Source organism: Thunnus albacares, chromosome 18 (assembly GCF_914725855.1).
Source record: "Thunnus albacares chromosome 18, fThuAlb1.1, whole genome shotgun sequence".
Lineage (NCBI taxonomy): Eukaryota > Metazoa > Chordata > Actinopteri > Scombriformes > Scombridae > Thunnus > Thunnus albacares.
Window position 1 is genome coordinate 21351719 of NC_058123.1, and position 25721 is coordinate 21377439.

Consider the following 25721-nt stretch of genomic DNA (forward strand, 5'->3'; position numbering starts at 1 on the left):
ACAACAATCTGCATGAAATGCCAGATGTGGTGACAAAGTCAAAAAAAAATCTGTAATGGCATCAATGCATGTATAAAGGTTTCATAACCGTGAAACAGACAGAATGTCACAGACAGTACAGTAGCGGTACAATAACAACACACACACAGTCACTCGATGTTATCAAGCATTGAATCATCATTGTAATATCATTCCAGGAACAAGCATTTTTATCTATAGTGTCAGTCTTTAGATAATATAGTGTCAGTTTTTCATGACACAGAAGTCATTTGCAAGGGTTAAAAAGTGACTGTGATGTATGATGATGAGTTCATGAACAGGCACATATATAAATATAAGACATGCATACCTTTCAGTCAACCATAAATTGAAAAAAATGTGTATTTTTATCATCAAAAAGCAAAACTATTTTGTGGGTAGAGGTTTTGAGAGGAACCCTCTGGAGGACTGCGTTTTAAAATGACTCCATCGCCACGAGTCAAAAAGTGACTGTGTGCAAGTTTGATTCTTTCAAATTCTGATGAGTTTTAAAGTTTTCAACAACCAGCCTATGACAAAGAACCCGCACATTTCACAGCTATTACCTTAGGCTACAGCAAAAAGTCACACAGGCATCCAATGGAAAATGAACAGCTGTCTGTTTCATCATAATTCTAAAACATTGTAATGTTTCGGTCTACTGGCTTTCTTCTGAGAATTTGCTGTAATAATAGCATGATGTTGGAGAACACTTGGCTTGTGATGTGATGCAAGAGCCTCTATAACATGGTCGTTTCGCCAAAATAATGATTATCTATTTTTCTTTACAAAATAGGATGACGCAATGCCCAACATGATTATATAAATAAAGGAGACACGTAAAACATCTGTGACTAACTGAAAGGTCAAATAATCCTTGCAGTTGATCATATTATTCTTATTTTCATGGTTTCATACCCCTTGTTCATAATAAATGATTATGGATCTATCGTTTATATCAATTTAAAATAGAGGTACATTCCTGTATTAAGTATTGAAGTGAAGAGTGAAAAGAGAAAAAAGTATACTCATGTGGCTGTGTGTGTCATCTGCTTGCACATATTACTAAAATGAATAGATTTAACAGTTATCTCGCAGTTAAATATGCGACCATCTGCTCACAAAAGTACCCAAACATAAGTGACGCTGGACAAAATCCTCCCTAATCTTTTCACTGATAGCAGCTCTGCAGTCTCAGTCGGCATCCTATCAGAGCAATTATCACATTACTTGCATCCAAAAATGATAAAGCATGCTGTTTTGCATTATCATTAAAGTGACAGTTGACTGTTGCCAGAATGTGCTGTTATAGAGAGCTTGGAGAAACGTGAAGAAATCATGATACAATCATGAAATAGAGTTTATTAGTTTAGTTTATAGGCCCACCTAGCTACCTTAAACTAACTCAATCTCATCTGTTGTCTGCTGTCTGCATATCAAGGCTCACAGTCCTGCTACATTATCCTAAAATTGGGGTACTATGTATGAGAAAGGCTATAGTTTCTACACTGTTTTCTCAATATGAATGTGAACATCCTCAAACACCCTTAAAAGCTGAAGTCAGCACTAAAGTCAGCAGTTTAACCTCAGTCGTTGTTTCATTTCAAATCCAGGGCGCTGGAGTCCACAGCCAAAACAATGAAAAATGTGTCGCTGTCCTACTAATTTCTGACTGTACTTTACAAGAGACAAAGTACTGACCCTACTGTGTTCCATTGTTTTTAGCTGAGACAGACTCACCAAATCCATAACTTGTTTCCTGTCCTTTATATATAAGCTCATCCATCTCCATCAACAGCTTTGTGAAAGCCAGTGGCCAGGCCTGGTTCCAGAACAAAATGACTTTGGGAGCATCTGAAATTAGTGGGGGTGCTCTAGTTGCTACAGTGTGGGACGGCAACAGCAATGAAAAATAGTGTAGGTGTTGCAGGGCTCAGATTAACTTTTTGGCTGGACTGGCCACAGACCAACCCTATAACCTCAAATGTCTGACTCTCAGAGAATGAGCCAGTCCCACAATAAGTTTTAAAAACACATTTACCGACCGAAGTGTCTCACACAGAGGCTCCGACACTGACAGGAGCTCCAAACCACGGATACAAAGAAACGCTATAGATCCATTTTAACAGCCTGCACGGCGGCTAGCAACTAGTTAGCATGGTTAGCATGGTTAGCATCGGCGTGCTGTGCTGTGTGTAGCCCACAGATTTTATAAAAATAAGGTGTAGCTACAGTGTTTCTGGTTTAACAGCAGCATGCTGGGCAGGTGACAGGTGTGTTTACAGAGTTTGTGTGCTCAGAGAGACGTCACGGCGCGGATATAAAGTCACACAGCTGATGGACTGTTAGCCTAACATGCTAATCCTGCGTAAACAGAAGACAAAGATGACAGACACGGGTAGCCTATGACAAAGCAATGCTGAATAACACTGCATATTAACATTTTTTATAGTGTTCAATTTTCGTGACCATTTATACACATAACCAAATGTTACATACCTCACTTTGCTTACTGAAGGTGCGACATGTACGTAAAATACAGACTCACCTGCCCTCAGGTGTAGTGCTGCTAGCTTAATGGATACATTTGTCTGAGCTAAAATTAGCACAAAGATGCTATGAAACATAACACTGTGTAAGTTACTACGAATGTATGCAGCATTAATGAGTAACTAACACTACCTTTTACGCAGACGTTTTGTAGGATGATTGAAAATTCAGAGTTGAGTCATATGTTTAGCTATACGGTTTCCTGGGCACATGTCAAAACATTACACCTATGTGAGTGACTGACCATCAATGATTGAGTGAGCAAACAGCCATTTACATTCGCTGTGGGACTGTTAATGTCGCTTTATTAAGTTTTAATATTTTTTCAGGTGAGAAAGTAACTATTTAGATTCCCAATATGTGGTCAGTTTATCCAAATAACACCTATTTGGAAATTTACGCTGATGTTTTTGTTATGGTAAGTTTCCACTGAGGGTGCAGAATATTAAACTGAGGGTGCAATGTGTGCTTTTGCAACCTCGTACAACCGGGCCTGCCAGTGGCTCTTCATTTTGACTGTATCAAAAGCTTTCTATAAATTTAAAAAACTGCCGCCCTACCAAAAAGAAAGACAGAAAAAAGAAAAGCTTTATCCTTGGCTTCCTTTTTACTACCATCTGCAAAATATAAAAAAGTGGTGAAGCAGGTGTCGGTGGAATGAGTTTCTTGAAAGGCGGAGATCAACTGTCAGATTTTGTATAAAGATTTAATGGTTGTTGTGGAAAGAAACGTCATCCCAGCTCTGAGCCCATTTCATCCGAGTGAAAAAAAGTTTTCTGGCATGAATAGTGTCTATGTGAGTTTCTCCTGGGCTGCCCACTTTTCTCCAAAGACATGGGTCAAGTACTGGTGATTCTAAATTGGCATGATTGTGAGTTTGAACTGTTGTCTGTCTATAAATGAACCATCTGCTCACAAAAGCCTCTTGCTTAGGCTTCTTTATCTTTAACCAAATGCTGCATTCAGTGTCTAAATATCACCATAAAAAAGTCTAATAATGCTGTATTTGCTACAAGAGGATGGATTGTATGGCAAGATTGCATATTTTACCCGAAAACAAATGAAATATGTTGTCAGTGAACATTTCGCTAAAATGTACTAACATTTTACGACATTATGTTAGAGCAGAAAACATAATCCAGGCAGCATTACATTTTCTCCAAACCTATCTGCTGTTGCAAATTGGTTGCATATTGGGAAAACAAATAGATGGACAGATGATGCATATAAATGCATATATTGGTCTCTGAGCACTGTCTGGTGTATTTGCTTGAGCAACTCCTTTGATGCATATGCTCATCAGAAAAACAAATATGATGATAAATGACATGATAATATACATTTAAGGAGTGAAAGCCAGATGCTGTGCTGGATTACTGAGAAGCTAATTCCACAAGACAGTGTTAAACTGCGACGGTGGTTCATCCTCCAATTGCTGAGATAACTCAATAGACATTTTGACATGTCACCGCGGGAAAAGCACAGGTGCAATTAATAATAAAATTAATCATGGCTGAATCTCATTTAGATTCTCCAAACTGTGCATGATGGTTCACCAGTGTGGCTTCCTTGGACAATTGATCGGGACAGAACCATCGTTAATGTCATCAGTTCCACCTGTGCTTTTTCCTGCTTTGACATGTCAAAATATCTGCCGTGAAAAACGTCTACTGATAATGATTTGTGAGGAGGCTCATGGGAATTTATACACACACACAGTGATCAGTAACCTGGACGTAATATATCCTGAATATGATCTATGACAGGATAAGATTCAGTTAACATTTCTTCTAAAATTGGTTAAAAGACATATTTTAAGTTACAACATGATGTTGTGACTAGATGTCAAACAGCCACCGCCTGTTCAATTACAGTTAATTACGATAATCAGGGCAGCTACCTCTGGTCTGCACATTATTATTTTGATATTAACTTAACATCTATGTACTTTGCAAACTGTGCCAGTGGTAACCTTGATTACAAAACTATGATGTCCAGCACTGGGGGCAAATATGCTAAAGGGCCTTCTAAGAGAGTTGCAGTACGGCCACAGAGGATAACATGATATTAGTTAAGCTATACGAGGTGCGTTTGGTATTGCACTTTTGACTCAGTTGTACTAGTTTAACATGCACAGCCATATTCACAGTCTCAGCACAGTCAGCCGCACAGCAATCCAACATCCCCATTGTGACATATCCATGAATATTTACAGCTCTCACAACAAGTTCAGCAAAAAAAAAAAAAGAAAAAAGGGAGATTTTATTCAGCGGTTGGACCTGGTGGCTTTGTTACTCTGTGTAGTGCAAGTGCTCAAATAGTGAATTGCATCCTGGCAGCAGGGCCTAATGACTGAAGACACACGATAAGACACAAAGTGCCTTCCTGGCCATAACCACCTACAAGCTGAAAATCAAATGCATTTTCATTAGAAAAAAAATCATGTTTTCTTTCTGCTACATGTTCTCCCTGCATTTTAAAACTACGCCTCACTTTTCACCCCTTAGCTTCAGCATGTTTTGCAGCAATTTGCTAGAGAGAAAATACAGGAATTTGTCAGAATTATGAAATAAGGTTTGAACTATTTGATCTAAAACACTTACAAAAAAAAGCAGAGACTTACAAATAGGTGGATCATCTCTATTTTTTTTTTTCTTTTCTATTTTGATCAATTCATATTCTGTAAGAGAAGTGAATGCTGGATTGGCACTTACAATGAACTTGCATCATTTTAGCTCAAACCTTGCGTGAATATATTCCATGTCACATCCCCTCTGTCCTCCCCGATCTGTACTGTCACTGCTGACTATGTCTGACTGACTTCAATATAATAGGAATGCAAAAAAGTTCAAATAAAAAAAAAAGCACATTGTTGCATGAGGCCTTGCTTGTAGAACTAAATGACTTTGTGTGTGTGTGTGTGTCGCAGGAAATATTTGTGTGTGCATTTATGTGAGTGTGTGTATGTGTGTGTGTGTGTGACTGGCATGCGGCAAAATAGCACCGCAGTGTGTGTTCTCCTAACTGTGCTATATTCAAGTGTCACTCTTCTGCCATCACGCCATCATTCCATTCACACTCCTCCCTCCTCTAAACATTACTCCTCTCCTTTCTGTTGTCTCTTCCTTTCAACTCGAAATCTCCTTTCTCTGAATATCAATTACAAACCAGATTTATGCACAGTAGCGGGTAGCTTGGCAACTACCCACAAAACACTTCTTTTCTGTTCCTTCATATCTGAGCATATGTTCATTTGATATTTACTTGTTAAAATGTATTTGCTTTTCTTAATTGAAGTAATTTATCACTTATATGACTCATTTGCATTTTAGTCTCTTTCCGGACAGCTCTGAATACAAGCAGCCCTTCAGAGACAGCTACATGTGTTTGTATTTGTGTGTGTGTGTATGTGTGTGTGTGTGTGTGTGTGTGTGGTCAGCTCCACAACCATTTCTCTTAAAACTTCAGCCAGGAATGTCTCCCCTGCCAAAGACCGTCTCCTGTTGTGGTCCACCTGTTTCCTTCTTCTTGTGTTTGCTCAGAAATCCTTCTTCATTATCAAATAAAATAATGAATTGAGTGTTTTTTTTGAAGTCTTTGCCAAAAAATCAATCTCTGCTGCTCAACTATGAATTCCTTTGCATGTTTCAACTGTTCAGTAAATATGAGAGGCATGTGGGCACAGGTGTCTATATTGACATGTAATTAATACCATCTTTCATACACTTAGCCAAGAAGCACACGTTTGTTGAGGCCAGGCAGTTCTGGGATGATAAGATGATAAGACTTCTGGAGTTGAGTCCTAACTCAATGTAAAATAAGATAAAATGTATTTTTTTCTCCTTTATTGGATGTGATTTGTTGGAATAAAAAGATCAGAGAGTCAGTGACTTTCTCATGTATCAAAAAGATACATTACACACTTATCTTTTACATCTTAATGCCTTAAAAAACCTGGCAATCTTTAAACAGAGTTTAATCATATTTCAACTTTTTCTGCATCGTCCTATAATGTCAGTTCTTGGGTAACCATGGTAATTTAATGAGATTAATCGTCACTACTTAATTTAGGGAAAAGGAATTGACTCTATATTAATTGAAAGTGCATGTACAATGTGTGAGTTATTACTTAAGTAATTGCAGTGAAAGATGTCTATCTCCAGCATTTAAAAAAAGGGCTACATTATAACTACTGGAGTGATGGAGATTAAATTGAAATGGTAAGATAAAATAATTCTTATTCAGTCATTCCAAGACAATCTTAAAATGTACTGCGCTGTGCTTTCCACAGTATAGTTAAGTACAAGTTATATATGTGGCTGCCATACTTTAACACAGCACTCACTTTCTCTCAGTATCTGCAGGGTGTCTTGAAAATACTTTTGTTTTTTTTTCTTGCCTTGCTGCCATTATGCTCATGATAATGTGGTATTTCCAAACACAAAGAATGATATGCAGACATTTCAAGAGAGCCAAAACACAACCTGCCAGGCAACATGGGATTTACTGTGATGCATGACATTCTGGGGGGTAGGGGAGGGGTGGGAGAGTCCCTCGCTTCTCCTTTCACTTTGTGAAATTTCATTTCTTTAGGGAAGAAACACACTTTATTTTAGATCCCCTGTCTGTTTTAATGTATGTATCCAAAATCCTTATATTTCTTTACCCTTTTTTTTCTCTCTGTACCCACACAATAACAGCTGTTCAAATCCTATGAGGAGTCAGTTAGCTACAAATGAGGGGCTTGAGTTTTAAGAAACCTCATAAAGAAGCTGAATCTAGCTGCAATTATCTGATTACAATAGTAAAAATGACCTGTATATTTATCTTAAAGTCGAAATGAAATGAAAAATGCATTTTTAACCCTTTTAGATCACATCCCTGATCATAATTTGTACCTATTTACAATATAAGCCAGAAAACATAAACATGATTGGATTTTGTATTCTTATATCAAAATTCACAAATCACAGAGATTCATTATGACACGCCCACTTACGTCACGATACGGACGTCAGACGCTCTCGAAGTGCCGTTTTATCTGGACTTTAAATAGAAAACGTGACACAGTGGCAGCATGCGGTAATGTCATGTCACACAGTAGAGTCACATCTGCATGTCCATATGTGGGCAAGAGTGCACATCAGCCACCCAGCGTCCAGCTGTCTGCTGAGTGTGTGACGGAGCGGTGCAAGGTGGCAGTTCCTCACCATATGCCCAATTAATATCTTGGTCTGATCTTCAGCCAACATTTTTTGCAGATTTGGGAGTATTATGCACATTTACAGGAACTGTTTCTCTCAGTCACCCTGCCTCAATCTGTAGTCAGAATATAAACAATAATGATACAATTGGCAGAGGTTTGTTGCTTTGTAATTGATAAATTATGGCTCAGGCAGAAGGGGACGCAAGGAAAGAGAGGAAGGGAAATAGAAACAGAAAGAGCAGCAGGGCAAGGGGGAAAAAAATCGAATAGAGTGCAGTTAAAAGAGTAAGAATAATGTTATTGAATGTGATCCAAACGCGAAAACAAACAACAAGCATTAATGTGTCTTCAGAAATATTATGTAGCTTGACAAAGGAGTCTCGACAAAGTATTTAGAGAGACTGGTAAAAGTAAAATATCAGACCAATGAATCAGGCTGATTATTGACCATTAGTCCCTGTCAACACAACTTTAAACCTGCAAGTATGCTTCATCAGAAGTGACTGTCTCATGGTCAAACAACTTCAGAAACTCCTTCCCCCCACACCTTTCTGATGTCCGAGCTGGTGAGGCTTCATCCCACTATTTCTGTAACTTTCCAAAACCGACGATCTGACATTCACAGCCAGCTGTGCAGAGGTGACATAGTCAGCAGGGTTTGAACCTTTCTGCTCTCTTTTCATCATTATTTACACACCTATTCCTGGTACGTTTGATCTGTATAACAATGAAGTGAAACACTATGAATGCCTTCCAGAAGAGACTGCCTGCAAATGCACGCCATTATCCCCATATTTAAACGATTATCACATCTCCTCTCTCTCTCATCTCACTGGCTTCTCACACTGCTTTCAAGTGTGGGAACATACCAACAAGTTCTTTTCAAGCATAATCCACCTTTAACTTACTGACCACAAATTACAACGATGACCTGCCACTCTAGACGGCTGTCAAGAGTAGGTGCATGTGGAAAGAAATGTGTCAAAATTAGTAAATGCTTTCCCAAAAAAGATAAGAAAAAAGAAAAGAAACATGATTCTTAGAAGCATTTTCCCACCTGCTACCACTGTGGTTGAGGTTGGGTTAAGGTTAGGCAACCAATACTACTTTGTTAAGGTTGTAGAAAAATTGTAATTTCCATTTTCCAAGGACTCAGGAGTGAAAAAAGAATATCGAGCATATACAGTGTTGTAAGTCCTTAGGGAGCAGAAATCACCACAAAGCCTTGGACTCAGCACCTGATAAGAAAGATGTGTATATAGTAAGTGATTGATGAAGGGACAGTTAAAAAAGGAGGGTGGCATGAGGTGAAGAAGTAACAGAAAGAGCGAGAAGACTAAATAGAAAACCTGTTTGACTCTTCATTAAAGCCAGTTAAAAAACCTTTTTATCAATGCTACAAGCATCAAAACATTTCCATCTTATCAACAAACCTTTAACCACTGCTGATCCTGGATGATCAAGACACACAAACACAGACACACAAAGGGCTGATGAACTGTGTAGAAAATGATTTAACAGACTTTAACTATGGACATGTGAAGAAATTATTCATCACACTAAGTCTATTATGGCTAAATTATTCATGGTGTGAAATGATTCTCCTATCGTCAGAGGAACCTGTAAGTGTCAAATGGTCCAAATTAACAGCGTAACAGCTTTTTTTTCAGTTTTCAATAAAGGTTTTAAAGAAGATGTGGCCCTTCAATTAACTTTGAAACCCTGCAGGAGGAATTTGTAAAACTAACACTGGTACAGAGTTGGTGTTACCTGATAAACGTATCATTGCATGTTGCGACCCTTTTCAAGATGTCACAGTGTATAGCTAGTTTAAAAAGAAAGTTTTGGAAGATAGTTCAAATCTCCATTACTCCCCCAAACTTTTGTCACCATGTATTCCTTCTCATGCAGAGAAGGAATAACGATATGACTGCTGTGGTGCTAACAGAGGCTAACCTGAAGTGAATTGCTTATATTGTATAACTCAATATTCCTCTAAAATTATATAAAAAAGCTTAACTGAATTGAATAAATTTGGACCCCTTGAAAGTCTTTGAACACCATCAATGGTGAACAACAAGTGCAGCCTTCTCTTCTGAGCTGATCTAGCCTTGGGGTTTTGTTATAAAATTTGTCTCCAAAACAAAAGTGGATAACAATAAGGTAACCTATTTCACCTCTCATCTAGTTATTCGAGAGATACTCTTGAGCTAACTTTACCTCTTCTCTATTACATTCCTTCATAATGCTGTTCCCTCTAAATCTCTCAAACACATTCTTAATCTTAAGCAATAAAATTTAATCAGACGTTGACCTGTGGGATTTTCTTTCAAGCATACGATGGAGTGGATCCCACACATGAGCTCAACTTTTCACTTCACTTTTCACATCATGTTTGACTTGATGGTGTATTTTAATTTACTCTTGTAACACTTCATAAAACTATCTTTTGGATAGGTAGACCACAACTTAAGATAACAAGTTGCACTAATAAAGAAACACACTGGAATTTGAGAAAGCACATCCAACTATAGAAATATGCTGCAAATACAACCATACACAGAAATGCTGCAAGTCACACATCAATACAAATAATGTGTAATAATGGCTAGATGACTGTTTGCATCAAGAGGCTTGTTCGTAGGGTTGTTTCTGTTTATTGCTCTGTTTGTGGCTGAGCCTGCAGGGCATTAAGTAACCACATAATCAACACTTTGTTTGTGCTGGAAAGGGAAAGATTAATAAAGGGAATACAAATGTTGGTTTTAGTTTTGGTGTGAATACAAGTTGAAACTGATGTGAGACACGGCACACGGTTGCAAATTGTTTTGTAGAATTTGTAGGAGATCTTGTAAGAGGACTGCAAATGTGTCAATGTTGTGATTGCCTGCCAGAAACGCTCCCGTAAACTGACCTTTGATCCCGTTTTAAACCATATTTTTTCATTTGTTCGACCTCAGTTGTTTTTAACTGTATCTTAGTCATTGGACATCTAGATTTTAAGTGTTCAGAGATACAAGCTGAGCAAACATTTGCGGCAGGGGCAGGGGAACAGCATTGACTGATTTTTAACAAGAAACTTTTTTATACAGTGTTTTTACCGGTTTTAATCACTGGTTCATTTTGGAGTGGCGGAGACCTCTGAGGACAACTCAGTTCCTGGCAGTGGTCTAGTGTTACTTATCTTGGTCGTGTATTGTACACTTGAGTGACTGAGGCTATGTGTTACAGAGGGTACAGGAAATAGCCAGCAGAATTCCAGGGGTTATACAGGACCATCCAAAATTAGAGCTGACTGTAATCCATGCGGGAGCAAATGTGATCCCAAATGAAGTCGGAAGTGCTTAAACTGGACTTCATCCATTTTTTTGAAGGTCCTGGAGACACAGAACTGCCACGCTTACATCTCTGGACCATTCCCGACTCTTGGTCGAGGGGGTCGCTTCAGTCACCTGCTGAGCCTACACACCTAGCTGTCATCGGCTTGCAGCGATTACAATGTGGCTTTCATCGACAATTTTAACTTGTTTTGGGAGCGTAGACAGCTTTACTGGAGAGATGGCCTTCACACAAATAGAGCCAGTTTTCACATGCTAATGGCAAAACATATCTTACTGTTTACAGCATTCACATGCTCCACCGCTCCCTAGCCATTCACATGCACCTGCCCATTTCTGGTCAAGCCTCTTACTCTCCTCAGGTGAACGGTCCCACAGTATTCAATGTCCTCCAGGGTTGAGCCCCTGCCAGATCAGTTCCGCTAATTTAATTAGTGTGTTTAACAGGCATGGACCTGCTATTATGACTCCCTCATCTATTTCCCCTCATTCCGTTAATTTATGTAACACTTTCCCCAATTCCTGTTGGTATTTCCCATTGCAACAAAAAGGCAAACGCCACACATGTGCATCATTATTACAGGAATCCAGAGAACCTTGTGAAAAACCTTGAATATAAGATCTCTCTCTAGTAAGAGTTTTTTTATTAATGATTTTATCTCTCAACATGTTTTTTTTTGTTTTTTTTACTGAATGTTGGCTTTCCTCTGCCTCTCACATATTAATAGAATCATCTCCTCTAAATTATAGTTTCCTGTGCTCATGTAGACAAGATAAAAAAGGAGGAGGAGATGCCAGTATCTTTTCTAATAACTTCACTTGCTCCAAGTGTTGTTTTGGAGACTTTTTAAGCTTTGAATACTTAGCTTTGCTTATTAAAGCTTAGCAGTCTATACTAGCTGTGACTATCTATCAATCCCCAAAGCACAACACCAACTTTTTATCTGAGTTTTCTGATTTCATGTTGATGGTTCTTACAAGTTATGACAGGATTATTTTACTTGGCGATTTTGACATTTTCATGTCAATGACACTGCTGATTCAAAGGATATGGAAATTTTAGATGTTCTGGCCTGTTTTGGTCTTGTGCAATATGAAAGAGAGCCACCTACAATCACAGGAATACATTAGATTTGGTCATTCAAGGAGAATTGAAATAGATATCTCAGAAATCACCAATGTTTCTGTTTCTGATCATTTCTGTATTTTTGAATGCTACTATGTCTGCATCAAAACAGTGTCATGAGACTGTTGTTGTAAAGCAAATCCTTGATGACAATGCTACAACTGGACTTTTAGATATAATGAATACTTTTCCTCCATCCAGTGCTTGCTCAATTGATGATCTAGTGCATGGTTTTAATAATAAATTGAAGTCTTCTATGACACTGTTGCTCCTCCGAGAATTAAAAAAAGACAGGTAGCCCACAAATTACTAGGGCTGTAGTCAACCAAAGAAAATCTTGGTCGACTAAAATCGTACATAATCTTCAACTACTCGATTAGTCGTGCGCGGGGGTGGGGGGGATGTAACGGGACAGAGTGCACAGTAAACTCGGCAGCCACACATTTCTCTGTTCTGTATTTCTCTGTTTTGTGTCTTCAGGTTAGGCTACCCCATTGTTGCTAACTTTGGAGCTAACCCCCTTTACTTTTCCAGCATTTGGGGAAACAACAGACGTGACTTTTTAGTATTTATTAACTGACTGTACTGTACTGACAACTTACTACTAACCTTTTCCTCTGCCCCGCTCGCATCCACCGTCACTTCTCTGCCCCTCGCTCTTTCCCACTCGCTACGCAAACATACTCCTTAACGGAGCCACGCTACCAATAGTTTCCCAGGCAATGACAGAGGTTGACTCACATACTGGAACAGCGCTGCACAGAGACTCCCAAACGCTGTCAATTTCTGAATGAATATCCATTCATTCGGATATCAAATATTAAAAAATATTTTTTTTGGCCTGGCAGGGGTTCTCGTTGTTATCATTATGGAGAAACACAGATTCAGTAAACGTTCAGTACGGTCGATAAACATTGAGTACAGTTAGACCCAGCAGTCTCCATTAGGTTGGGCGAGTTCAAAGATGTGAAAACAACGAGGGTGTTTTGAATACACCCCCGTTTTCACAGGTAATTTGTTAGTCTGTCCCTCCCGCCGCAGGAAATAATGGATTACTCCTGAAAAGCTATTGATGTAGCACTTTTCTCCTTATGAAAATATCATGGACATTATTCGACCAATGAGAATTTAGTTGGACGAGAGCATATCGACCAACTAATTGACCAGTCAACCAGCAAACTACAGCCCTACAAATTACCTTGGAAAACTGCTGCTATTTGTCAGCTAAAAAGAAACTGTCGCAGGGCCAAGAGACAGTTGAGAAAAAGTAAATTAAATGTCCACTTTGACATCTTAAAGTCTCACATGAGAATTTACAATGATGCTGCCAGAATAGAAAAGACAAACCCATTTCTCAAAAATCATTCTTGAAAACCCCAAAGTCCTCTTCTCCACGATCGACACTCGTTTGAAACCATCTCTGGCTTTCAGTTTAAATGATCAAGCTTCAGGTTCTTAAGTGAAATTTACATCATGGTTTAAAGAAAAAAAATTGGCACCATTAGATCCAGTATTATAAATACAGATGAATCAACTGTTTGGGATCTACTGGTGGGTGATCCTCCACCTATGACATCCTTTAGTATGACAACAGATGATACTTGTAGGTCCGAAAGCAGAAAGGCAGAAATTAAAGTCAGTGTTTGCTAGCATGTCCAAGCAAATTAAAACACATGTTACAGACCTAGGAGTGATTTTAGACTCTGATCTTAATTTTATTAGCCATTTTGTTAAGGTTGCAAAAACATCACTTTTTCATCTGAGGAACATTGCCAGAATTTGACCATTTTCAACTCAGAATGTTGCTGAAATGCTGATACGTGCTTTTATTTACAAGCCACTTAGATTATTGCAACTCTCTTTTTACTGGTCTCCCTAAAAAGTCCCTATGAAAATTACAGTTAATTTAGAACACTGCAGCCAGGATTTTGACCAATACATAAAAAGATCACATCACCCCTCTGCTCGCATCACAGCACTGGATACCTGTATCTTTTAGAATTTATTTTGCTTGTCTACAAAGTCTTATATAATCTATGACCTTCATATATCAGCAACTGCCTTTTATTTTATGTCCCAACAAGAAATCTCAGATCTTCCACTGCTGTTATTTTATAAATTCCTAAAGTGTTCAACAAGAAATCTGGTGAGGCTGTTTTCTGTTTTTATGGTCCTAAACTGTGGAACAGCCTCCCCATGGATCTTAGAACATCAAACTCCCCTGGAATTTTTAAAAGGAAATTAATGACCTATCTTTTTAATTTGGATTTTAATTTGGGTTGACTTTACTCGCATCATTGCTAATGTTTTATTGTGCTGTGATCAAACGTTTTTTGTTTGTTTTTCTCTTGTTTTGTTAAGCACTTTGGATTCATGGGTTACAATACTGTTTCCAGGGGACTCTAAAAAGTGATGAACATGCCTGGATATTCCTCGGACACACCAATTCTTTCCATGGTTTATTGCTCATGAAGTTACTTAGGTCAACTTACCATCAATGATGTTGGAAAATAAGCTTATTATGTAAGTTTTTTAGTTTTAACATCCTGACTGCATGATATTTTTGCAGATATTTTTAATTAACCTAGCCTTAGCCTTTTGCTGATTACTAGTCCTGCAACCAGAAAATAAAAAAAACAACAATAAAACAAAACAAAACAAACAACAACAAAAAAAATCAACAAACTGTATTTGGTTGTGTTTTCTCATTTTGCAGTGTTTTCTCTAGATGCTGCACAGGAATTGTGAAATAGATGATGTTCTTAGTTTGCTTGAGTCTTTTTTCTATTTTTCTTTTAATAACTGAAAAGACTGGACAAAATAGTTTTGCTTTTTGTCTCTTGCTGAAGGCCCTTTTAACAAGGCATTTCAGTGGCTCTGCTTGCTACAATGCTGTATGCAAACAACCTATGTTAGACCCTGTAATACAAGTGATAAGACAAATATTTTCACCATTGTGTTTTAGCCAAAAGGCATAAGAGAGCACAAAAAGTGATTTTATTGTACCCTTCTTTCCCAGTACAAAAGTACACAGTATTTTGATTGTAGGTAGATGACATAGCACTCTATCTATCTTTCAGTTCTGTTTCTTCCCTTTCTCCAGTATATACTGGACAGTAACCCCTAATCACACACTGGAGTGACTATAATTTAACCAGGGCCAGACCTAGCACATTCAGTGCCCTAGACAAAACAAAAAAAAAACAAAAAAAAAAACCCAAAACAAAACAAAAAAAATATTATACCGGACAAAACATTGTGGTAGAATGAAAATAATAACCTGATAGGCATGATCTCATTATTATGAATGTATTTGAACATCAGCATTAACAATAGTGAAATGTTTACTCAAAGTGAAGAAAGACTGTAGCCTATTAAATCAAGTAAACGGTCAAAAAAGGAACAAAATGTTAAGTACAAACATGTTCCAGCCTTCACTTATCATGATGTCATGTTTATTTATATCAGTTAGAAGACAGATGTGAAGGATGAGAGTTTGATTCGAAAACAAGTGTTGGCCTATTGAGAGCCATACAGCACTGCTAGTGAACAGAAACATGTTTCCATTATGTACTATATAAATCTAGGGAACATAGGATCCTGGGAACATAGGAATGACTCCAACAAAAGCATGTATTATCAATATTAGAATCATCTCCATTTCTTAAATGTAGATTAGCAATTATTAAGTTATTAAGCATTTGCATTTTAGTGTATTTGACCTAGGGGTGGGAAGATTTACACTTTTTCGTAAACCATTACATGTCCATTTTTCTCCAATATGAGTATTTTTTTAGTTTAGATTGTAGGACCATATCTGCAATTGCTTAGCAACGGTTATTGTTTTTCTTCATCCTTTCCTTTTGTTCAAAATTGCATACCTTTCTCCCTGGCACGTTTATCATCTTCTTCTTTTTTGTACTGCAGCCCGGATGGCTTTTGCCTTTCCATTTTCTCTAACTCTAATGCTCTCCACATACACGCCACTCCACCACACCCATCAATGCTCTAGCATGTCCTGATGACCCTATGAGCCTATGCGGCCTACAGGGAACCCCCACCCTCCACCCCCACACACACAAACATTTAACCTTCATTCCCTTGCATATATTTCATTTCATATCAGCTTACACCCTCTTCTTCCACACTTCTCTTTGCCAGAACAATTACTGATTCAAGAGTCATTATTTTGCCTCCTCTCTAAGCAAGTCCTCCCCTCAACAACAAGGTCACACACGGTAAAAGCCTCTAACAAAAGCTGCATTCAGATTAAGAGATAGCAGGCAGCAATCTTGGACAATGTTCATCTTCGGAGAGTGATTAAATCTGAATCTACTGACTTTGGGCTGAATCCCCTCAGTTCCAGTGCTGCCCTGCTGCTTTACATTTGAAAATGATGTGTCATTGAGATCATACATGGTTCAGATCGCTGAACAGAAGTAATGAAGCAGCTGCCTTAAGGCGTACACAGACCTCTTGCCCAGAAGTTTACCAGCTAAAAACCAACTGGGAAAAAAATCTGTTCAAAAGGAAGAAAATACTTATGATTTTTCTTCCCTGAGTGCTCACTGTGAAGGTGCCCTTGGACAACAAACTTAACCCCCAACTGCTCCAACAGAGCAGCTCCAAGACCATCTGTACAAGAATGTGGATATGCCTGGCTGATCTAATTTAGAGGAGTGGAAGACCCTCCCTTCATATGCAGCTAACCCTGTGCCAACACCTACCTTGTCTTCACACATGGCAACAAAGACAGTTAAGACAATTCATATTCTTCTTTTATCCATTCTCATGTGGAAGGTGCATCATTTCTGAACCAAAGTGCAGTTGTTCTAAATAAGAGTAAGTAAGCAAGAGTTAGCAAATACAGTAGATACTGAGTCTAAAAAATGTTTGAATTAGCAATTAAACCCATCATGTCTAATTTGTGTATGACTGTACTTTTGGGGTTGCACCTTTGGGTTTCGTTAAAACCTCAAAATTTTCTAAAACTATACATACATGACTTTGGTCTCCTCGATAGTGGCTATACGCTCCTGACCTAAAATACAATCAGGATAAACTCTCTGATACAAATACCTATAAAAAAATCAATTTAAAAGGTGCTAGTCTGGAAAAAGGACTAAAAATACACAAAAAATGTGGGCAGGTTTTCCATGTGTAAAGAATTGTAGTTTACAGTTTTGGTCATTTGTGATTTTCAGTGTCTCCATGTCTCCCAGAGTAATGATGTACCTGTCAACTCAATGATAATAGAAATAGGCAGATAGGTGAATAAAAAAGAACAACGTGAGGTCAGCCAGACCACTCCTGAGCTGCAGCAGACAACGGAAACTACTCTGCTTCTGTGTTGGCCACTGATCGCCACTTCTTCTAACTGCAGGGAACTGCAAATGGAGCCAGATAGTGCTCTCTCCAGTCTGTGCGAGCTCTCCATTGCTGAATTATGATTAAAACTTTATTTTCTCTTATAGAGTGGAAATCCTTCAGATTTTCATGCTGGGGGATGTTGAGAGAAAAATGATCATATTGCACCTTGAGTGCAAGTCTTGCTTCCAATAACTCTGCAAAGGACTGTGTGCATTGAATAAAGAAAATTAACTTTAATTTATTGAGGTGGCACCAGAGGTCTCAATGGGAGTATCTTCTAACCTAATAAAATTTGACGCCACCGGGAAGATTTGGTTGAGCTGCCTCTCTAATGGTACACAGTAGTCAATAAAGTCAATGAAGTGATTTGTTTTATTTTTTTGTAAAATAATGCCCCATTGGTGTAATTGTCATATTACATAACAAGCCCATTATACACTCCCTGGCCACTTTATTAGGAACACTTGTGCAATCTGATGCAATCCAATACAACAGCTCTGCTATAAATTCTACCTTTATGAGTTCAGTTCAGTTTTTGTTGACTGCTGCTAAGCTGTTGTAGTTGAAGTGGCTGGTGAGTGTATGGTTCATTACATATAGTGTTTTATTATAATAATATCTAACATACTACATGGTGAAGTGATTTCGTCAAGTATATTGGTCAAGTGTGTATAGGTTACAGCATATCATATCATATGTGGTCTGTGTTCTCACTCCCATCATTTTTTTTTCAGTAGTACGGTGTCTCTGTTAATTTAAAACAGTGTATTTACATATTTGATGATTTTTAAGTTTTCAGATTAACTGAATGATTCATTGATTTTAGATGGGTTGAGAAAATGTTCTTATACATTTTAGGAATGGAATCTCTAAAAAAAAAAAGGTCAGTATGAAGTTTAAAACAAGGATGTTTGTCTTATTTCACAAAAGTTTGCATTTTGGAGATACATGGTTTTAATTGGACAGCAAAGATGTGTCATTCCTCTGTGCCATATGTTGAAGGGAGAGTTGAAGAGGAAATGGGAATTTTGGAGATAAAATATTGTCTTTCTTCTCTCTCAGTTTCTGTGAGGAGGAAAGAAAGTCAATTCCAGATTTGTCGTAATTTATTCAATTCTTCTCGCCAAAGTTACATTACTGAAGCAGGATGAAATGGTATATGTGTTTGTGTGTATGAGACAGAGAAAGAGAGTGCTAGAGAGGGATAAATACTAAGTGAGTGTGTCTGTGCCATTGTGTGACAGTTATAATGAGCTTCGTCTTTGGCACAGTGTTTGCATTTTATTGTCAAGACCCTTTCTTGACAATACAAATCTCTAGGAATTTGGTCAGAATGATTTAGTAACCCTACTATTTGGTGAGTTTGTTGCTTGGCTCATGATTTAGACACTAACAGTGGTGAATGAGGGTAATTTGGTTGTTTTTGTTTGTTCCACATTTCCCCGGTGTTGTTTGGTACCAGTCCCAAATTTGGTCTGCAATGACTTCTTTTATGTCACATATTTTGAAGCAGTGGTGGTATTCAAATTGCTGTGGTGGCTCATTACTGTTGAGGAGACGCAGAGTAAAAACTGGTGACCATCAACTGACCATCTGACGCTGCAGTGAAATCTCTGTGGGAGGTCTGGCAAGGCTTCAGCTCTAATTCCTACGTGTGTTTTTACTAGTTTGGTTTCCTTCATCTTTTTACAGATAGGCTCACTTCATCCTGTCATTTGTTCCCATGTGAACTGAGGCTCTTTTCAGCCTGTGACCACACCACACACAGACACGTTCAGACACACACACACACAGGCGCAAAAGAGAGAGCTGCTTTCCGTCTGAAACCACACCACACACAGAACTCCCAGAGCACAGGCGACCCACACACATTTGTTAAGTGAGCTACTTCCATCCTCTGACCATATAACACATGTTCATATGGGTATATAGAATGACAGGCACACACACACACACACAAGCATGTGAAAATTAACACATGCGCACACAAAATAGATCAGAGACAGGTCACAAAGATAAGACACATTTAAGCAAAGTCGTATGCCTTAGGATTGCAGTCACAGACACACACACACAGTTCAAACACACATACACGTCCCTTTTTAATAACAGAATGAAAAAATACGCACACACAAATGTACCAGAAGTGTAATTTTCTCTTCAATTCAGTTGCAGACATCTACTGAAAGCGGCTCAAGCCACTACAATTATAGTAGTCTTCACCAATGAGAGCAGCATATTCTCAGCGAGATACTAGACTAGGCTATATGTAGTGATTCTATTTTTGGGGGGGATTTAAAGGAAAAAAGAAAAGGAATTACATCAAAATTAATTTGAAAAAATAAGTGAAAATTTGATGAACGATCTCTAAAACAATCTCATCAGGAAGTACAATTTGCAACAAAAACACTGTAGTTTGGTTGTTAATTGCAGTTTTATACATGGATGGATAGAGGTACATAATCAATAGCATATTTTCTTTTCATCTGTTACTGGAAGCATTTTCTGAGTAAAGTCATTGTTGCAAGACGACCTCATTTACTGTAAATTGCTGTGGTCAGTAGGCCTGGGCAAGGTATTGCGGTATACCAGGGTATTTAGAAATTCCAAAGGTATAATTTTTATTGTTGTCAAAAATACAGATGCTCCTCTAGACAATTACGTGTTCACAACATCAGGTGTTCTTTTTGAGTGCCAGTGTAAAACTGACTCCGACAGGTTGTTTGTAGCATTAATGTTGCTAGGCTAGCGAGTGTCTTAAAGTCTGTTTATAGTGAGTGTGTTAGAGTCAGTCAGCACTAAAAGTGATTTGTTAGTCCAGGTAAACCTGTAGGAGTTTCTGAAGGCTTGTGTAACGCGTTTTTCTGTCACGGAGGAAATAAATTTATAACGAGTCCGAAGTGTCTTCCGACATCTTTACTGCAGAAGCGGAATATGTCAAGCTGCCAAATTCCACTGTGACAGATTATAAGGAGCTCAAAAAGACAAAAAGGCAGTATTATAAACGCTAACTACTGGATAATATTTGACCATGGCGTAAGTTATATTCAAAGAGTACTTTTCCAAAAAAACAGGTCTGGGAAAAGGAGGGGATTGTCTTAAAATCAGGGTAGCCTTATATTCGAGCCAATAAAATATTTAAGAAGCATTTCTTTTATAATATCTGAGGTTTAAATAATTTTTTATAGAGGTTACCGGAATGGTTTGAACGGCTTCACTAATTTGTGCAGTAAGGAAAAAATCAATACTATGACAGCTCTATTAGGCACACAGCATTGTACGCTAGACAATATCATACATGCTACAATGACAGTGTTTCCCCTATATTCATGCGGCACACCACCGCTGCAAAATTATGAGCGCAGCTGCTAAAATTTCAGACGATCTTTAATATCAACGAGCTACTAATGATTTTCACTCAAACACTGTGCGAGCACAATTATACCATACGTTATTGTGGATTTTTTTAGTCATCTTCCCTCTCTTCGTTCTTCAAAGGACATATACGTGAAAGGTACAAGAGTAGCATAGCTCTGTTAAGGAATAAGGCAGTGCTTGTATGTGTGTGTAAATGTGTGTGTGTAGTTGCGCGAGCGGCAGAAACATGACGCGAGTGGAGCAGAGGACAAGTTTAGCAGTTAGTTGTCAATCTGGCAGTAAATGTACAGTACAGGCTGCATGTCAGTTGATAAATGCTGCATCTCCTCAAAACAAAGAAAATACTCATCTATCGAAGGGGGTTAACCCCGAAGTTGGCAACAACACGTTAGCTTAACTCGACCAGGCTCACTTAAGGTGGATTGACTTTTAAGGGGGACCGGCAATTCTCATTTTAGTATCAATCTCAGCCGCTCTTTAACAAGGAACGGAGAAATGTCTGGCTGATGTTTTTCTTTCTTGAGTTTTTCATATACTGAAAAACATATGCTGACCACAAAAATGACATGCTGATTAAGTTATCAAACAAAGAGAAATGTCCTCCCCTTGTCCTAGTAACGTCTTTGTACTAAGGCAATCACAGCTGAGTGCCTCCCTTTACTCTCACTGCCAGAAGGGAGAGACAAAAGTCCTGCACTCCAGCTGTGAGTATGCAGACAGGATTTGAGACCAAAACATCTGTTAGCAAACCAGCTGAGCCGTCTGAACTTTCTGAGCTACATCAGCTCTCACACAGACGATGTTTGATATAGAGTTCATATAAGAACATCAGGTGGATCACACAGTTAAAACATTAATGATAATAAATCTTGAACTCAGTCTTTCTCTTCTGAGGCCATGGTTCTCTGGTGGAAAATGGTACACTGCTCCCTCTGGGGTGGGAGGGAGTTGCTGCCCCAAGAGAAAGAGTTCAAGTATCTTGGGGTCTTGTTCACGAGTGAGGGTGGAGCGTGAGGTTGAGGGCAGCGTAAGTGGTAATGCAGGAAAGCTAAACTCTCAATTTACCAGTCAGTCTATGTTCCAACCCTTACCTTTGGCCCCAAGCTTTGAGTGATGACTGAACGAATGAGATTGCGGATACAAATCTCCAGGGTGTCTGGGCACGTCCGGCTGGTAGGACATCGGTAGGGTTTCCTTGCTCAGTCTGCTGTCACCGCAACCTGGTAAATGGTGGAAAATTGAATGGATGGAGTCTTACTCTGCATGTTTTAAACTCTGCATGAGGACATTTTCCAAAAGGAAGTAAAAGATAGTCTCAATCATTGAAGTGGTATGTCTGGTGAAAACTGACTCCAAATCACTGCACTAGAACAATGATAGAATTCAAGAATTAAAGGATAATTAGAAACTAAATGCTCTCCAATGGTAATCAACGATGGAACCCCTAAGGCTGATGTTGTCCTTGCATTATATTGCTTTAAAAAAACAGTATTATTATCACTGGAATTATTAGCCTAAGGGCAAGCGAACTTGCTGTTTTGAGGATGTTTTACCCTTCTTATAGGTGTCATTATTTCTACAAGTCCAGTTTCCTTTGACTAAGTACCTCTAGATAACCTGGATGACTTAGAAATGTCAGAGAAATAGGATTAAATTCTCATCTTCTCTGTTGAAAAAGCTGCGCTATGGTTGAAAAGTGCAGGTTTTAAATTACAAGCATCATAATAGATTTGCTCTCAACTCATCATTCCCCCCCTGTTCACTCTCACTACATGCACTGAGATTCATCAGAGGATGAAACAATCTATACCCTGATGAATCCACCTGCACTCATTCTGGTTGTCAGCACAGATCACTGATTACGTGTCTACTCTTGTACTTTACTGATGTGTCAGTAGCCCACCCTTCCTACTGTGTAACCATAGTTACCATTGTTGTCAGATGCTATTGATTGCACAGTGATGGTGGTGCTGTAGCAGGACACCATATAATAACTGGTTCTCTAGATTCTGGTATTAGTGAATTTGTTACCAACATGCTGTCACTATAACGATATTCTTTGTCATGTTAAAAGTTCATAAGCAAAAAATTGTTACAGTTGTGCTACATTATGTGTGAAATCTATCAACTTTTACTTGTGATCAACAGAAATTGTGTTATGTCCTCTCAAACGAGTCTCTGCCACAGTACCCATCTATCTCTCTCCTTCCTCTAGTGGGATGTTGCCCTGCAGATGACCCGAACAGTAAAGACAAATGACTAATGAAGAGATAATCACAGAACTATTTTATGCAATAGTATAAAGTAAAATTATTCTCTTGGTTTCAAGTTGTTTCCCGTTCATAGTACCACCTTCCATTACTGAACAGTTAGTGATACAATAGTGTGGATACCAGAAGATTGCTTATCAATAGACATGTAGTATACTAAATCAAAACAAAGGCTATTAACTGACTTTGAAAGCCAGAAATCTCAGCACGTTCAGGCTGCTCTATAAATGAGGTTACGGAAAGCAATTAAGACTTGAGTAATCCTAAGAGATTGATCTGAGTTTAAGCGACTCCTCAAAACAAACTTTTGGATAATCAAGTAGTGTGAATGGCCAAATGCGAGTCTTTGTTTGAACAATCAAGAAATCAATATATTTATGATTCATAACCGGACAACAAAACAACAAAACCTAATCAGCCTTTTTGTTTTATAAAAGCCAACTCGGCATCTTGGGTCTCATTATTTTCATAGTTTCAGTCTTAATTCCTAGCGGCAATAATGATGGTGTACTAACCAAGTTCATCACTGAGATTTGGAAATGTGGCAACAATGCAAAAAAAAAAGGAGCCTAAAGCTGATGCTATGGCTCAACATCGTGATTTTCTTAATTCTTTGTATTGAACAATAAAACACAGATAATATGACTAATATTGATAGCTGCAGGCATGTTTCATATCCCTGTGACTATTGGTGAGTACTTTGTTTTTGCAACCATTAGACAAGTTGGCTAAAACTATGAGAATAAAATCAAAGTTGTAATGATCTGGAATCAGCCAGAGCAAAATCCAATCACCGAATTTCATCTGATGAAAACTCAACCCAGAAGTTTCCAATTGCAGAAGCTCAGGAGACGTGCTGTTACAGTTCACATTCATTTTAGAAGCAACATCCAAAAAGCAGAATCAGCAGAGCAGCACAACAAATTCAAAATAACTTTCTTGTCATATCTGTTCTTTAATCTGAATGAATCTTTTTTTCAGATTCTACTATCTGTGTTTTTAAGCAAATTATCTATGCGTGGTTTCACATGTCAAAAAATCATAAAAGGCCTTATATTATTGTGGCAGCAAGAGTATTTCTCCCCAGTTTGCTGATTGCTGTAGCATTCTCTCTTTCTCTTTATCTCCCGTTGTCACAAACAAACACTCTCTCACACACAAATATACAACGACAGGCTTGGCTGTAGCACTGACATTTAACAAATGCCCATATAGGGATTTCAACAAACTCACCTCACTTTCAACACTGTTTTCAGAAGTTGGAGCTCTTGATTTCAGCCACCTGTTTTTTTGGGGGGGAGTTTTTATTGTTTTGTTTTGTTTTTTTGTTTATTCGTGCGACATCAAATACAGAAAAAGGCCCTCAGCTGGCGTCCTGTTCAGAAACAAGTGCAGAGACAACCAGCAGTGAGAGCTGCTTTCTGTAGGGACAGCAGGCTGTTGACCTTCACTGATGAGCAAAGAAGAATCCCGGTCTTTCTGTCTTGTTCTGTCTTGGGCTCTTATCGTTTGTCTGCTTCCCCACTCGCTCTCTTTCAGCTTCTGTTCTGAAGCTCATCTTTCTTCCTACTACTCTCCTTTTTAACCTTCTACACCACGTTTCCTCCACCTGCTCTGCTGTGGATGTTAGGATGTTAGATGTCGTGTATTCCGCCTCCACTTAAGTGTGTTTACAATAGTTAATAAGGATGTAAATTACCTTAAAAATGTGGAGTTGTTTTATACCCAATTAAATGGTATACTGAGGATTGTGTTTTGCACATTCCTTGTTACAATGGCTGCGTGTAGTGACAGTTTTCATGATTGATTAATCTTCCAACTGCATATTTTAATTAAATATAGAATGCTTGAAAACAGTGAAAAAATGTCTATCACAAATCCTCACAATTGTTTTTTTTCTCCAGCCAACAGTCAAAAAGAAATCATAGAAAATGGTGTCTTTGCTTAATAAATAGCTTAATTGCTTATCAAAATTGTTGTCAATTATCTGTTGTGGTAAGAAACTGACTAATTTAGCAGTATTGCTACTGATGAATCTTACTGCTGTATGGCATTCACCTACAGTACAGTATATACCCAGTGAGGTGGACAGAAGCATATACGGCAATGACCGGTAGATGAGTTCATGTTGGTGTATACAGTGAACGAATGGCTTCAGTGGGTAGCAGTAATGGGAGGGAGAGGCAGAACACAGACAGAGAGGAACAGAAGGCGGATCCTCCGATGAATGCAAAACCGACAGAGGAATAGGGAGAGGCTGCTCTGCTTGTTAGCAAAAGCAAACATGGAAGGAGCAGCAGCAACACCACCCGTCAAGAGATTAGCATCAGAGAACGTTTCTCCTGCCCGTCTGCTCATAGTGCTGTTCCCTGGCAGGGTGGCGGAGAATAATACACAGGCCTTAGCTTCAAATTGTACATAGAATAATGGGACTAAAATATAAGTGTTTCAAATTGCTTCTAATA

The 25721-nt window shown here is 38.4% G+C and overlaps 1 long non-coding RNA gene across 7 annotated transcripts in view; it reads right to left on the minus strand.

Annotated features, from left to right (window-relative positions):
* The window catches only part of LOC122968478, a 99908-nt gene that overhangs the window by 33194 nt on the left and 40993 nt on the right, over positions 1-25721 (minus strand). For 6 of the 7 annotated variants that reach the window (XR_006398835.1, XR_006398832.1, XR_006398830.1 and 3 more), the window contains exon 2: positions 22078-22206. The exons of the other annotated variant lie outside the window; for it this stretch is intronic. This is a non-coding gene — a long non-coding RNA (uncharacterized LOC122968478). The remainder of the gene's footprint in view (positions 1-22077; positions 22207-25721) is intronic. 7 annotated transcript variants of the gene reach the window in all.